This window comes from Talpa europaea, assembly GCF_964194135.1.
Source record: "Talpa europaea genome assembly, chromosome: X".
NCBI classification, from domain to species: domain Eukaryota; kingdom Metazoa; phylum Chordata; class Mammalia; order Eulipotyphla; family Talpidae; genus Talpa; species Talpa europaea.
The window spans coordinates 46,645,265-46,661,366 of record NC_140081.1 but is presented as its reverse complement, the minus strand read 5'-3'; the positions used below and the strand labels follow the sequence as shown (position 1 = coordinate 46,661,366).

The 16,102-nt window shown below is 41.2% G+C and overlaps 1 protein-coding gene and 1 pseudogene across 8 annotated transcripts in view; both read right to left on the bottom strand.

Moving 5' to 3' along the window:
- The window catches only part of DLG3 (discs large MAGUK scaffold protein 3), a gene marked incomplete at both ends in the record, with an annotated part of 64,026 nt that overhangs the window by 32,722 nt on the left and 15,202 nt on the right, over positions 1-16,102 (bottom strand). The gene's annotated exons all lie outside the window — the stretch shown is intronic.
- LOC311187219 (large ribosomal subunit protein eL21-like) lies at positions 4,437-4,917 on the bottom strand (annotated as a pseudogene). The gene has a single exon. The product of its transcript is annotated as a large ribosomal subunit protein eL21-like (transcript).

Genomic DNA, 16,102 nt, shown 5'->3' with positions numbered 1-16,102 from the left:
TCCTGCTTTGCCCTCTGCTCCCCTCAGCAGTGTCTTTGGTCCTTCTGCCTGTTCTGCTCCCCGCTCTGTCTCTGGTGGGTTTTCTCACCCTCCTACAACTCTGATTGTACCCCAGCTCTTATATAAATAAACCTTTAAAAAAAAAAAAAGAAAGAAAGAAATATTCCCTTTTAGGGGGCCTCCCTGATGGTGGAAGGGATTAAGATGCAGCACTATGAAGCTATCCTCAGCCACTGCAGCATGAGTTCGATCCCTGGCCAGGGAGGTGACCCACATGGCACAGACCTCTCCTGTCTCACCCACTGCTCCCCTCAGCAGTGTATTTTGGTTAATCTGCCTGTTCTGTTCCCCACTCTGTCTCTTGTGAATCCCCTCACCCCTCACATCTCTGGCCTGTACCCCAGCTCTTGTATGCATAAATAAATCTTTAAAAAAAATAAAAAGCATCTGAATTCTAAAAACTCAAATTTGCCAAAAAGCCCCACTCCTCTCTTTCCATTCTTAACTAATGAAGCTATAGTTGGAGGAATTTCCTGGGCCTACATCGCTGCCTAGGAGGCCCTGATCAGCCTCTAACCCGAGGGCACACTTGAAATAGACCATTTTAAAGAAACAACACTTATTACCAAAATCTCAAGCTGGCCAAGCTGTGTTGTATTCATTTTTCCCCATTCAGATGAACCCAACCATTTGTGACCCACAAAGATATCTATGGTGAATCATCACTGTCTCCTTCCTTTGGCTAATCATACAGAAAGAAAAGAGAGGGAGCTGTCAGTACCTAAAAGAGGAGTTCTCATTGACCACTTGGAGTGCCTCTGAAAGATCAGGATTTTGGTCCTCATCCCAGACACATGGACTCTGGATGTGCTGAGCAGGCCTGGGAATTTGCATTTTATTTTATTTATTTTTTTTAAAGATTTATTTATTTATTTATTTATACAAGCACTGGGTACAGTCAGAAGCGCGGGAGGGTGAGAGAATTCACCAGAGCCAGAGCGGGGAGCAGAGCAGGCAGAAGGACCGAAATACACTGCTGAGGGGAGCAGCGGGCGGCAGGAGAGGTCTGTGCGCCATGCGGGACCCTCCTCCGGTGGCCAGGGAGCAGCCGGGGATCGAACCGGCGCTGCAGAGGCTGCGGGCAGCTTCGCAGCCCAGCGCTCAATCGCTGCGCCACCGGGGACCGGGAATTTGCATTTTAACAATCAAAGTGATTCTGTTAACAGTGTGATCCCCAGGGAATGGGGAGTTTCCACATTCCCTGCCCCACCCAAAGGAGAGTAGAGCTGAGCAGGTAGGAGAAAAACTGGAGAGGAGATTGGAAAAGGAAGGAAGCAGGATGGAGAGCCAAAGGAGACCTGGAGGAGGCATATGGAGCAGAGAGACACACGTGAAGAAGCTGCACTGGCTTCTTAAGTCTTGTATTGGTTGAAACAGATGTGGGTGAGAGACCCGTGGGGAGGTTAACAATGGCAGCTTTTTATCTTTTTTTATTACTATTATTTTAATTTGTGTGTGTAGAAGAACTAGGTGTAGGCAGAGGTGCGGGGGTGAGAGGATTCACCAGAGACAGAGCGGGGAGCAGAACAAGCGGATTTACTGAAATCCACTGCTGAGGGGAGCAGTGGGCGAGACAGGAGAGGTCTGCTGCATCATGTGGGTTAGCTCCCTGGTTGGGGATCAAATGCAGGCAGTCGAGATCATAGTGGTGAGACTTAACCCCTAGACCACGAGGGAGGCCTGACAGCTTTTATCTTAATTTTGATTTTGTTCCTTCTGTTCCAGATATGCTGGACACTTTCTGCCCCTTCCCTATGGGCCCCCACCAGGAGGTGCCCGAGACGCGTGGCAGGCTTTCACGCCTCAGTGGTTCACTTTGGGCCAACCCTGCTTGGCTGGGCATTTGTCCACAAGGGAACGGGTAACTTTGGGTGCTTGGTTTGGAAACTATATTCACTCACTTGTCACTATTCCAAACTAATTGTATTAAAGTTTCTTCCATTAAAGGTCTTACACACTGGGGTATGTTTTGTCTTGATGTGGAGGATGGCAGAACCTATTTAGAGCATGCAGGTTTTGGGGTTCTGGGGTGCCCTCTCCCTGCCCTGTAACAATTCTGATGCCTAATCTAGTTTGAAACTGCTGGCCTTGACTTACAAAATTGATTTTTGTTTTTGTTTTGTAGGTTCAGGGAAAAGATAAGTATCCCCCAGTGGTCAAGAAGACTGGAAAGCTCTCCAAAAAAAGGGCAGTACAACTGCAAACCCCACCTCTCCTTAAGTAGCCAGTAATATTTTCAGTGTGTACACTTCCAGACCTACTTCCATGTATCTGCTATTTGTATGCACACACTCACCACTCACATAGATTCAGAAGCATCTACTTTTTTGATCCTGATATATCATGAAAACCTATCCATGTCATCACATAGAGAATTACCTCATTCTTTTACATGACTGTATAGTACGCCATATTATGGATATAGAACAGGGTGGTCCCCAGGGAATGGGGAAGTTCCATAGAGCGTGACTTATTCAGTCATATCCCAAGTAAGGTATATTTAAATTGTTTACAATTTTTAAATATTACAATCAATACTACATTGTATATTTGTATGAGCATTTTTATGGCATAGACTCCTACAAGTGATAATACAGGGTCAAATCCTACGCATGTGAAAAAATTTGGCACTACCGGGCCTCCCCGGTGGCGCAGCAGTTGAGCGCTGGGTTGCAAAGCTGCCCGCGGCCTCTGCGACGCCAGTTCGATCCCCGGCTGCTCCCCGGCCACCGGAGGAGGGTCCCACATGGCGAGCAGACCTCTCCTGCCGCCCGCTGCTCCCCTCAGCAGTGTACTTCGTTCCTTCTGCCTGCTCTGCTCCCTGCTCTGGCTCTGGCGAATTCTCTCACCCTCCCGCGCTTCTGACTGTACCCAGTGCATGTATAAACAAAACAAACAAACAAACAAACAAACAGATAAATAAATAAAACATGCCTCTATAAAAAAAAAATTGGCACTACCAAACTGAACTCCAACATTCTGAAACCACTATGACTGAAAGTGAAAACCAAGTGCTATTCTAAAGCTTCTAGCAGCTTTTCTTTTCCTGAAGAAATGGAGGCAGAATTTACCTGTGAGGGCAGATCAATCTTTTGTTAGAGGAAGAGCATTTTAATGAGTCTTTCGGTTATGAAACAGAATGGCCAAGTTTGCAATCTGGAATGGACAAAGAAAAAGACGAGCCCCAAGTGTTCCTTCTATAGCATAATCACAGAAAAGGTGGTCCCCCAGTGGTTAGACCTGCTGGTGCAATGGCCTGGGCTTATCCCACTACCCATATGCTGCTCTATCTACCTCTAGACTTGACCGCTTTGTCTCCCCCTATTTGATGACTTCATGTAAAACTTCCCCTTTCTCCAGCATACAACAGCGTTTCCTCAAGTTTTGCTGATGTTTCTTCCGAATTGCTTCCTCTTCCCATTTCTTCTAAATGTTCATAATCATAGCCTTACTTGATTTTGCCTCTTCATGTTCTCCTATTTTATCTCTTGCCCTGATTTAAGCTACATTGTGTCACCTCTTCTCTGGACCACTGCTATATTGCCCTTATCACTCTTCTGCCCCCAGGCTCCCTAAATTATAATCTAGTTCAGAATCTTATTTCAAAAGTCATCCTTAAATTTCAATTTGTGACCACCCCACCCTGACATAAAGATCAGCAATAACTCAAGAGCATCTAACAAATTGACTGTTCAAGAAGTGCTACAGCACATACTTCTGTCACCTCCAGCCTACCTACCTATCATTATACAGATCCTCTTTGCAGCTAGCCTGCCTGCAACCCTGGAACACCACTTGTTCATTCCTGTTAGTCTTTTCTGGAGTTCTCTTCCCTAATACTGAACATTCTTCATGCCTGTTACCACCTTTCTTTCCTTTCCTCATCCCAGAAGTTCTATTCATTTATTCAAATATTTACTGAAATATCTACTGTGTGTCAGGCGCTGTGGAGATAAAGTGGCAATCAAAACAGTTCCTGAAAATTATAATCAAGAAACAAACTAATTATAATTTTTAATTACACATGGGACAGTTGCTATGAAGAAAATGCTGAGAGACTAACAAGATGACCTCACCTACTGGTGTGTGTGGGGGGGAGGCTGCTTGGGAGAGGTGTTAACAAAGCTTTCCCTGAGAAAATGACAAATGACATTTCAACTGAGCCTTTAAGATCCTAGTTAGGTAGGGGACGGGATGAAGAAAACATTCCAGACAGAAAGAACAGCACACTTGAGGTTACGATCAGTCTGGCTCACAGGAAAGGAAAGGGATACTAGCAGGAAATCAGACTGGGGAGCAGGCAGAGGTCTTATAGGCTATGGTACAAGATCTTATTTTTATAGTCCAGAGCTCTTTTATTTCTTTTTGCACACCTATCATGCCATGAATTCATAGGGAATGGGTCCCAGCAGCTCAGGCTCCTTCCCATTGGTTCTCACAAAGTGTGCTTCTCTAGGCGAAGCAGGCTGGCGCTTCAGCTGAACCAAAGTACCCTTCTCTTTGGCTTCCTTTTTTCTGATCATTTTCTTTCACACGTTTTAGGAAGCTATCTCAGCTCTTAGAGTGCTTAATGTGCTCAATACGAACATTAATTATCTTTGCAAGAATCTTGCCCTTTACTTTCTTGTTTACAACAATGCCAACTGCATGCTGGGTAACATTATAGACTCTCCCAGTTTTGCCATGGTAACGTTTGTGGGGCATTCCTTTTTGAACAGTGCCCATCCCCTTGATGTCTACAATATCACCTTTCTTGTAGATTTACATGTATGTGGCCAAAGGAACAACTCCATGTTTTCTAAAAAGCCTAGAGAACATATAACGGATCCCTCTTCTCTTTCCCTTTGTGTTGGTCATTTTGGCAACTGACTGGAAGATGGCGGTTCCAGCCGAAAGTTATGGTACAAGATCTTATAGGCTATGGTAAGGGTTTTTGCTTTTATCCTAGAAGTAATAGGAGGAAGTCACTGAATGATTTCAAGTAAAGGAAATGACATGATCAGGTGCATGTGTGCATGCACATGTATCACGGCTCTTGTGGGGCGAATAGTGTGAGGCCGCATGTGTATATATTTTTTAAGATTTATTTTATTTATTTATGTATTAAAGAGTTGGGGTGTAGGACATAGGTGCAGGGAGTAAGAGGATTCACCAGAGAAAGAGAGAGTAGGGAGCAGAACAGCCAGATCTACTGAAATACACTGCTGAGGAAAACAGCGGGTGAGACAGGAGAGGTCTGCTGTGCCATGTGGGTAACTCCCTGGCCAATGGCTGCTGATAGCTTCATAGTGCTGATACTTAAGCCCTTGCACCACCACGGAGGCCCCACATGTGTATATTTAACTGTCTTAACAGCAGAAGACTAAGCATTTCCCTTTTTTTCCTAGCTCCTACAACCTTTAGTGTAAGTAGCCCCTGCTTTTACAGCATCCAAACCAGCTAGCCCTCTAGTCTCTACTCAAAACAATGCTGGGAAGCCAATTCTTACTTACTTCAGAGAAAAGTTTTGGGTTGAGGGCTATCTCTTCTGCCAGGTAGTCCTAAATTTTGATCTCTAAAACAGCATAAAACATAATGGGTTCTCTTCAGTTGAAGAAAAGTGAAGAACTAGGATCACCTGGAGTAGGCTTTAAGACTGCTTGGTAAGATGTTACCTTTGTGGTTTGGACAGAGATTATTCTGCAGATAATCTAAAATGAGGTGGAGGGGGTGGAGAAAGAGACAGAGAGGACAGAACAGAAAGGAGGAAGCAGTTCTACTAGCATAGACAATAACTTCAATGGTCTGACAGTATGGGGCAATGGAGGATAGAAAGAAGAGACAAAAATCAAGAAATATGTTGGAGTTAGAAAGGATAAAATGTGACATTTCATTGGCTATAGGGTGACAAAGGATCAAAGGCAACTTCTGGGTTTGTTCCTGAAAGAATGAGAAAAGGTAGGATAATATCAGTCATAATAGAAAATAGCCACTATGTCCTCAAGATATGCTATATCTTTTCCTTAACTATTACTTCTTTAACTATTTCTTTCTTAAGATTTATTTATTTATGTATACAAGAACTGGGGTACAGGGCCTCCCCAGTGGCGCAGTGGTTGAGCGCTGGGCTGCGAAGCTGCCTGCAGCCTCTGCAGCACCGATTCGATCCCTGGCCACCGACGAGGGTCACACATGGTGCGCAGAACTCTCCTGCTGCACCCACTGCTCCCCTCAGCAGTGTGTTTCGTTGGTCTGTCTGTTCTGCTCCCCACTCTGGCTCTGGTGAATTCTCTCTCACCCTCCCGTGCTTCTGACTGTACCCAGTGCTTGTATAAATCAATAAATCTTAAAAAAAAAGAACTGGGGTACAGGCCAGAGATATGGAGGGTGCGAGGATTCACCAGAGACAAAGTGGGGAACAGAACAGGCAGACTGACTGAAATACACTGCTGAGCGGAGCAGCAGGCAAGACAGGAGAGGTCTGCTGTACCATGTGGGTATCTCCCTGGCCGGGGATCAAACTCATGCTGCAGAGGCTGCGGATAGCTTCACAGGTTGCATTTTAACCTTTTGCACCACCAGGGAGGCCCTTCTTTAACTATTCTTCATATAACATGGTTCCAAACTCTCCACTACCCTTCCTTTTTAAAACCCAGTGGCCACAATTGATGATGATGCCATTTCTCTTATAAAACTATAAGCTCCCAGATGTGATTTTTCTTTTCTTCTCAAAGTTAAGCATGGAATTGACAAGCTTGTTGACGCAACAAACTTTTATTGAATGTGTGACTAGCCAGAGCTCTAATTAGGACAAACCTGGACCTGTAATTCTTAAGTTCTGGCTCCATAAAATGAATGTAGAAGAAAATACAGACTTCTCCATCCACCCTCTCCAAAACACTAACAGTTATTTTTAATACTTAACATTTAATACAGACAGCTGACCAACAAAACCACAAAACAGTTCCACAAAACACTGACATGTCAAAGGTTTTCAGGATAAAGCACCAAGAGGGATGAAAACTACAATATTCACTAAGACAAACTAGATGCACAGCCAGCCCTCTAAATTTATCTGCCCTCTAAGACTCGGCTGTCAAATACATCTACCTTCCTAATGATAGGAAAACTGCCTTGTAATAAAAAAATGACATTTGTCATTATTTTGGAAAACCTAAAAAGGGCTCAGTTTCTCAACCCACACAAAGTTTATTTGGGCCTATTTGATTTTAGATAGTAAAACATACACGCAGGAAACAAATGGTGGCAACAAAGAGTACTTAATCTGCATGCAGTACAGACCAACATAATTTGGTTGAAGATATAAAAGGGAAAAGCTACAAAATAAAATAAAAGCCATGCCTTTTATTTGGAAATGACAAATTCCCAAATAACAACATTTACAATAAAGCTGGGGAGACAACTTGGATGACAGACTTCAGACACACAGATTGTGACAGATAGAATCAATGGAAGAGGCAAAAAAAATAAAATAAAAAAGAGAAATGTAACTTCCTAATCTTGAGTTTCCACACAAATACTGAGAAGGGAAGACAGGGCTGAATAACAGCAGGTGGCTTCACTAGGTATAAATTCAAAATAAGTCAATAGTAGCTCAAAAGCTCGTTTGTACCCCCAGGAGTGCAGGTATTCAAATCTCAAACTCATACAGACCCCACTGACTCATTGCTGAGCTGTCCCAAGCTCCAAGTATCACCCACTGCGTAAATGTACAGAACTCTGGGAGAAATGAAGTTATAACCTCATTAAGAGGGACACAGACTTTGATGAGCATGAATAATTGTGTTTCGGTTTCTATAGTCGCCTCTGGAGTACAAACCTTCAGGAGGTGTCTAAATTATAAGAATCTGTCCCAACACTATAGTTTATTCTTGTGAAAGAAATGGATAGAAGTAAAAGTAAAGTAAGTCCATCAAGAAGATACCTGCTAGTGCACAGGTAAGCACAGATATGAATCACCAAGTAGCATAACATTTCTAGGAAATCACTAACTTGTCTCTATAAAAATAATATGAAGCCTACTGGGTTACTTTCTAATTATGGGGCCTAATGTTTTACCAGGTCAGGTGAGTGTCTAGATTTCAATGGTCTTCACAGTGGTCACTATGATAAAATCACAAATTCTTGTTTCAAGAATCCAACATTTGTGAAACTATACAATTTCTCAGACCTCTTTAAACTTTGACATAATTATGATTTTATGACCAGATTAAATAAGGTCCATATGGAATCAAATCTAGAATTAGTCTAATTTTAATATGAGGGGCACAAGGGGTTAAGGTTAAGTCTCAGCACTATGAAGCTATCCGCAGCCACTTCTGCATGAGTTCAATCCCCGGCCAGGGAACTACCCACATGGTGCAACAGACCTCTCCTGTCTTGTCTGCTGCTCCCCTCAGCTGTGTATTTCAGTCAGTCTGCCTGTTCTGCTCCCCACTCTGTCTCTGGTGAATCCTCTCACCCCCTGCATCGCTAGCCTGTACCCCAGCTCTTGTATGCAAAAATAAATAAATCCTATTTTTTTTTAATTTTTAATATGATTCAAAGAGAAAACTCTTCACATCTACTAATAATCCTAAACTATTTGGGTCAAAAAACACCAAATCAATGGGTATAAATTGCAAAAAGATGTTTTCTTAAGGCCACACGAGAGGACAGCAAAGTAGCAAAAAAGCTTCAATATGGGCAAATATTGCTAGAAGAAAAATAATTTTAGCTCTAATATTAGAACAATGGGCTCAGAACTATGACTAACTCAAAATAGAAAGCTAAGTGTCATCATTCTGGTCCCTGCACTGCCACTATGTGCTCCATCAGCCACACACATTTAGCCAGGGTTCTGAAAAAATCCTAATACTGAGAATTAAACAGAAAACAAGACGTGCCAGATCAGCATGCCATAAAACATCCTGGTAGACTGGATGTTTCCATGCCCCAAAGAGCTTAGTGAGGATACAGGAAGACCTAGTAGACTACACTACATTGAGGTGTTACTACATTCAGGTTACCTGGTCTAAAAAAGGTACAATGAAAAGTGCTTTGATTTCACATCAGGCTAGGGCACAGTTACTCACAGGACCTCGCCATTAATCTTTCTCACCTATTCCTGATCACCCAGCAGTTCAGGGTAAAGGCCTCAATTTTCTCTATTTCAAAAGAATTTCATCTGGCATATTCTAGGGCAAGATTAGCAGGGACTTGGCTCCTTTAACCCATATGCCAAAAAGTACATAAGAACCATCCTAAGACAAACCACCTCATCTAGAAAACATGAGAATTAAGAAAGAATTACACCATGCCCTGCTTTCAAGGTAGGGGGTAGTCTTGTCACAACAATCTTTTCCACTTAATAGAGATGCTGCAACAACTCACTGAAATGAAACACTTATGACTAAGCTTGCTAACTTGATTTAATGTAACCAAGTTTTAATGTTTTACCAGGTCAGGTGAGTGTCTAGATTTCAATGGTCTTCACAGTGGTCACTATGATAAAATCACAAATTCTCTAATAATATTTATTGGGGTATCAAGAGATTTGGAAATCCATTTTGGGTCAAGTTTCTGTGGACAGAAGCCAGAAAATGGGACTTAAAGATTCCTCTTGTTAATATTTGTCAAAACTTGATTATTGGTTATTTGGTGGTTAGTTTTCACTGATAATCCCAGAGTAAAGCATTACAGAACAGAATAAAAAACTAAAAATCCAAATATATATATATATATATATATATATATATATATATATATAGAGAGAGAGAGAGAGAGAGAGAGAGTAATAAAGGCAGCAATCCAAATTTGGATTTTAAAGAAATGATATAAAGTAACTGACTAAACATCTGGGGTAAAAATAAATTGCCATCCTATTTTGCATCATAAACTCCAGGCAAGGTAACATTTTAAATGGAGAAAACAAAAATATTGAGTAACTACAAAACAAAGGCAGATATTTATTTGCTCTCAGATTAGGAAAGGGCTTCCAAAACTATGGGCAAAGAGAAAATACACAAAAGAAAACACAAATAGGTTTGACTACATAAAAATATAAAACATTTGTATATCAAATAAAATTTAAAAAGCAAACTATCAACTGGGAAAATTTTTGCAATATATGTAACAAAGTATTAATACTCAAACTGCATTAAGGCATCTACACATAAGAACTGATGAACATACCTCTACAGGAATATGGGGAAAGAGTATGAACAGGCAAACCACACACAGATAAAAATGACCAAACAAAACAAAAATAAACTCTCAGACTCTAAGAACAAAACAGTGGTTACCAGAAGGGGCGGGGGAAAGAGGGTAGGTAGATTGGGTGAAAGGAGTCAATTATATGGTGATGAATGGAAAATATATAGTGTACATATATTTAGGATTATGTACACTGAAAACTATATAATGCTGTAAAAACCATTGCTACTTCAATAAAAAACAATGAACACACACAAATGTTCAACTCTATTAACAAAAGACATACAAATTAAATAATATTTTTGCCTATCAAATTTACTGAGGTTAAGTGATTAAAAACAATAAACAAGTATAGTAAAGTGGCAGTCCACATAATCAATATACAAAAATCTGCATTTCCCCATGCAACAGTGAACTAGAAGAAAGAGAATTTAAGAAAATAATCCCATTTATAATTGCATCAGAAAGGATAAAATTCCTAGGAATAAACAAAGGTGGTACAAGGTCTATACACTGAAAACTTAAAGATATTCTTAAAATAGAAGACACAAAGAAAAAGGAAGACAGTCCATGTGTGTGGGTTGGAAGAATTAACATTGTTTAAAAGGCTATTTTACCTAGATATACAGCAACATACAGATTGAATACATCTCTATCAAAATTCCAACAACGTTTTTTAAGGAAATAGAACAAACAATACTAAAATTTGTATGGAGTCACAAAGGATTCCAAATGGCCAAATAATGCTGAGGAAAAAAAGAAAAAAGAGGAATTGTGCTCCCCAACTTCAAGCTATACTTCGAAGCTATAGTAATCAAAACATTATGGTACTAGAATAAAAACAGATACAAATCAATGGGACAGAACTGAAAACCCAAAATAAACCCACGCATATAAGGAAAGTCTTTTCATTCAACAAATGGTGCTGGGAAAACTGGACAGATACATGTAAAAGTGTAAAACTAGAACTCTCTCTTACACCATGCAGAAAATTCATCTCAAAATAGACTAAAGATTATGCTCAGTGAAATATGTCAGAAAGGGAAAGACAAATACTGTATAATTTTACTCACAGAATATCAAGAAACAAAGCAAACAAAGAAACAAACAAAGAAAAAAAAAAAACACAAATCCTTAGACTGACAACAAAATGGTGGGGAGGCAGACTGAATAGAAGAGGCCCAAAGACAAAGTCAAAATGTGTGCCCTACAAATTTCCCTCCACACTGCTCCTGGCTCATTCCTTTTCCTATGGGATTGAGCATTCAAGCATGTGTAGACTTATACACTTAAATATATGAACACTATTAACCCCTGACCATCTCTTATCCAGGAGATCAAAGAGACCTTTCCAATGCCTTGCTGTAATCTAGATATACCACACCTCCTAGATTTCCCTAATGTACCAGCTCAATAATCCTGTCCATCAAGGATATTTGGTCAGTCTGACATGACTTGTTTGATCTTGGTGAACCAATACTGGTTTCTCATCCTTACCATTAATTTAATGAATCTTCACAAAACAACTCTTAGTAATATAGTCTGGAATTTGACCCAAGATTTGTAGACTTCTCTTTCTCATTTTGAAAATCTGAAGGATAGACATCCAGATCCATAATGAACATATATAGATAAAATGTGCTAACTTTCTTTTTGGTCTACTCAAATTTTTTATTAGTTGGGGGCCTCCCTGGTGGCGCAAGGGTTTAAGATGCAACCTGTGAAGCTATGCGCAACCTGTGCAGCACGAATTTGATCCCCGGCCAGGGGAGCAACCCACATGGCGCAGCAGACATCTCCTGACTCGCCCACTGCTCCCCTCAGCAGTGTACTTCTGGCAATCTGCCTGTTCTGTTCCCCACTCTGTCTCTAGTAAATCCTCTCACCCTGCCCCCATACCTCTGGCCTGTACCCCAGTTCTTGCATGCATAAGTAAATCAATAAATCTTTGGGGAAAAATTTATTAGTTAAGTTCATTAGGTGGAAAAAATATCCCAAGATCACTATCTTTGTTTTTTTTAAAATATTTAATTCAGTGAAAAGTAAACAAAGGTTCATTTCAAAAGATGACAGCTCTATCACAGGAAAGAAGAGGGAAGACAAGATTCTTATTAAAGCAAAACTGTCATAAACTCAATACTGTGTGATTCAGTAACAGTCTAGGTACAAATAGGAACTAGAAAATTAAATTCACAATTCACTTTCACTTATCTAACACAGAATTTGAGTTAGAACAAACAGTAGAAATCATTTTGCACAACCTCCTCATTTTACATCAGAAAACTGAGGTCCAAAGAGGTAGACAAGATTATTCAGCTACTTAAAGATGAACCCAGAACTCAAATCCTCCTTCCAAACATGACTCCTATAGGATTTAGCCTCTCTCTGCCCCTCTTCTCTGAGTGAATGTGTGTGCGTGCATTTAACATAAAGGGAGCAAAAACAGTATTTTCTAATTTCAGTGGAAATAAGTTCAAATTATTCTACTTTTCCTATTTCTCTAAGACAATAAAACAATTATCTTATAATAGAATGTAAGTCTAAATAAATCAACAGTGTAAACATCAGGGCCAAGATTTCAACAAGTAACACATTAAAAAAGAAATCCAAAAAAGCTCTTATGAGGGACCTCCCTGGTGGCACAAGAGGTTAAGCACCACACTATGAAGCAATCCACAGCCACTGCAGCACAAGTGCAATCCCTGGCCGGCCAGGGAGCAACCCACATGGCACAGCAGATCTCTCCTGTCTCTCCTGCTGCTCCCCTCAGCAGTGTATTGCAGTCAGTCTGCCTGTTCTGTTCCCCACTCTCTCTGGTGAATCCTCTCACCACACCCACCTCTGGCCTGTACCAGAGGCTGGCTCTTGTACGCATAAATAAATATATCTTTAAGAAAAAAAAGCTCTAACTAAATAAAAAATAATTCATTCTCATTACTATATATTATTCTGATCAGTCTTCCCCATCAGCAGAAGCTCCTACGATTCTGCTTCAAACTATCTACCCAGGGCAAGAAAGCACTTGTCCAGCTGGGTTCAGAATGCTATGTCAACTCTAGCCACCATGTTCTTGGCCTTACATGGGAGAGAGAAAAGAGTTGCACAAAACACATATCCGTATATGAAGTTTAACCTCAGGAGGCAAAACTGGAAAGAAAGGTAACATTTTTCGCTCTTCTAAATTTACAAAACAGGATGGACCTGAAAGGGTGCAGTCACTTTGGGAAAATGTCTGGCAGTTCCTCAAAAATGTTAAAAGTTAAATTACCTTATGACCTGGCAATTCCACCCCTAGGTATATATACCCACAAGAATTGAAAACATATGAGCACACAAAAACTTGTCCACAATTATGGGTACTCTGGTAGTGGATAAGTCATGAATTTTCACAGCAGTCAAAAGTCAGAAACAATCCAAATGCCTATCAACTGATAAGTGGATAAACAAAATGTAGCACAGTCATTATCTAAAATATTATTCAGCCATGAAAAGGAAGGGAGTGCCCATTCATGTTACCACATGGACGAACCCTGAAAATATTATGCTAAATGAAAGAAGCCAAAAAAGACTAGGTTATTGTATGATTCTATTTATATGAGCCAGCCAGAGAGGTCAACTTTATAAAAACAGAAAGTACATATGTGGTTATCTAGGGCTGGGAGAGAGAAAGGGGAGGCAACTGGAATTGACTGACTGCTAATTAATGGGACAGAGCTTCTCTCTTTGGAAAGAGGAACATATTCTGAAATTGTGGTGACAGTTCTACCACTTTAAAAACCAATGAACTATACACATTAAATGGGTGAATTGTATGGCATGTGGATAAATTGTGTTGTTTTTTTTTTTTTTTTTTACGTGCACCTATCATTTTTATCAGGTCACCATTCCTAACTAAAATTATCTACACCCAAACCTTAAGCCCCCCCAGCACACAGTGATAAGAGTGAAAGGTTATCTTTCTGGTTCCCTCTAATCACCTCAGTTAAACACAGTATGCTGCTCTGGTCTCTAGTCTATTTGGAAACAGAGGGCCCCCCGGTGGCATAAGAGGTTAAGATGCAACCTATGAAGCTGTCCGCAGCCACTGCAGCATGAGTTCGATCCCCCAGCCGGCCAGGAACCAACCTACAGCAGATGTCTCCTGACTCAACTGTTGCTCCCCTGAGCAGTGTATTTAAGTAGATCTGCCTATTCTGCTCCCCACTCTGTCTCTGGTGAGTCCTCTCACCCCCCAATACCTCTGGCCTGTACCCCAGTTCTTGTATGCATAAGTAAATAAATCTCTTTTTTTTAAGTTTTATTTATTTATACAAGCACTGGGTACAGTCAGAAGCGCAGGAGGATGAGAGAATTCACCAGAGCCAGAGCAGGGAAGAGAACAGGCAGACTGACGAAACACACTGCTGAGGGGAGCAGCGGGCAGCAGGAGAGGTCTGCATGCCATGTGGGACCCTCACCGGCAGCCGGGGATCGAACCGGTGCTGCAGAGACTGCAGGCAGCTTCGCAGCCCAGGGCTCAACTGCTACGCCACCAGGGGAGGCCCTAAATACATCTTTTAAAAAAATTTGGGAAACAGAGTGAGAATCAAATCAGGAACCAAGCAAAGAAAAACGAAATGGCAGGTAATAAGCACATGAAAACATGCTCGACATCATTAGACTTTAGGGTAACCCAAATAAAAACCACAATGAGATATCACTTCACATCACCAAAGATGGCTAGGATCAAAATGCTGACATTAACAAGGGTTGGAGAGGATGTGTAAGAACTGGAACTCTCACACTGCTGGTGGGGATGTGAAGTGGTACAGTCCCTATGAAAAACAACCTGCTATTCATCCAAAGGTTAAACACATGATCCAGTAGGTATACATAGCCAAAGGAAATGAAAACACATGTCCATGCAAAAACCTGCATACGGATGTTCACAGAACAGTATTAAAAATAGTCAAGAAGTTGAAACAACCCAAATGTCCTACAACTGATGAATGGATAAACGAAATATGGTGCATACATATAGTAGACAGCACATGATTCAGCCATTAAAAGAAATGAAGTACTGACACATGCTACAGCATAGCATGTGAACCTTGAAAGCATGAACCTCAAAGAAGACAGTCACAAAAGACCGTATGAATCCACTTATATGAAATGTCCAGAAGAGGCAAATGATGGAGAGGTTGGGGGGGGGACAGCTAAAGGGTACAGAGTTCCCTTTCCCAGAGGTGAAAATGTTCTAAAATTAACTGTGGCGATGACTGCAAAACTCGGTGAACATTTAAACACCACTGAATTGCACCCTTAAATGAGTAAATTGTAGGGTCAAGTCATTAAAAATTGATAGACAAATACAACTCTATTTCACTTGAAGAAATGAGGAATGCCTACTCTACAGTGCATTAATATTCTTAAACATGCATACATGTACTATTAAGTCAAAGCAAACCAACTCCCATCTTTTGGCTCCTCCCAGGGTTCCCCTTACAATAGCATTCATAGTCAGTCTTCCCAAGTCCACTTTTTTTTTTTAAAGATTTATTTATTTATGCATAGAAGAGCTGGGGTACAGGCCAGAGATGCAGGGGGTGAGAGGATTCACCAGAGAGAGAGCGGGGAACAGAACAGGCAGACTAACTGAAATGAAATATACTCCTGAGGGGAGCAACGGGCAAGACAAGAGAGGTCTGCCGCACCATGTGGGTTGCTCCCTGGCAGGCCAGGGATCTAACTCGTGCTGCACAGGCTGTGGATTGCTACCTAGGGCGGTGCTTAACCCCTTGCACCACCAGGGAGGTCCCCCAAGTCCACTTTCTTTTGGCAGGAGAAGGGGTCTCCCTCAGGCTTCCAG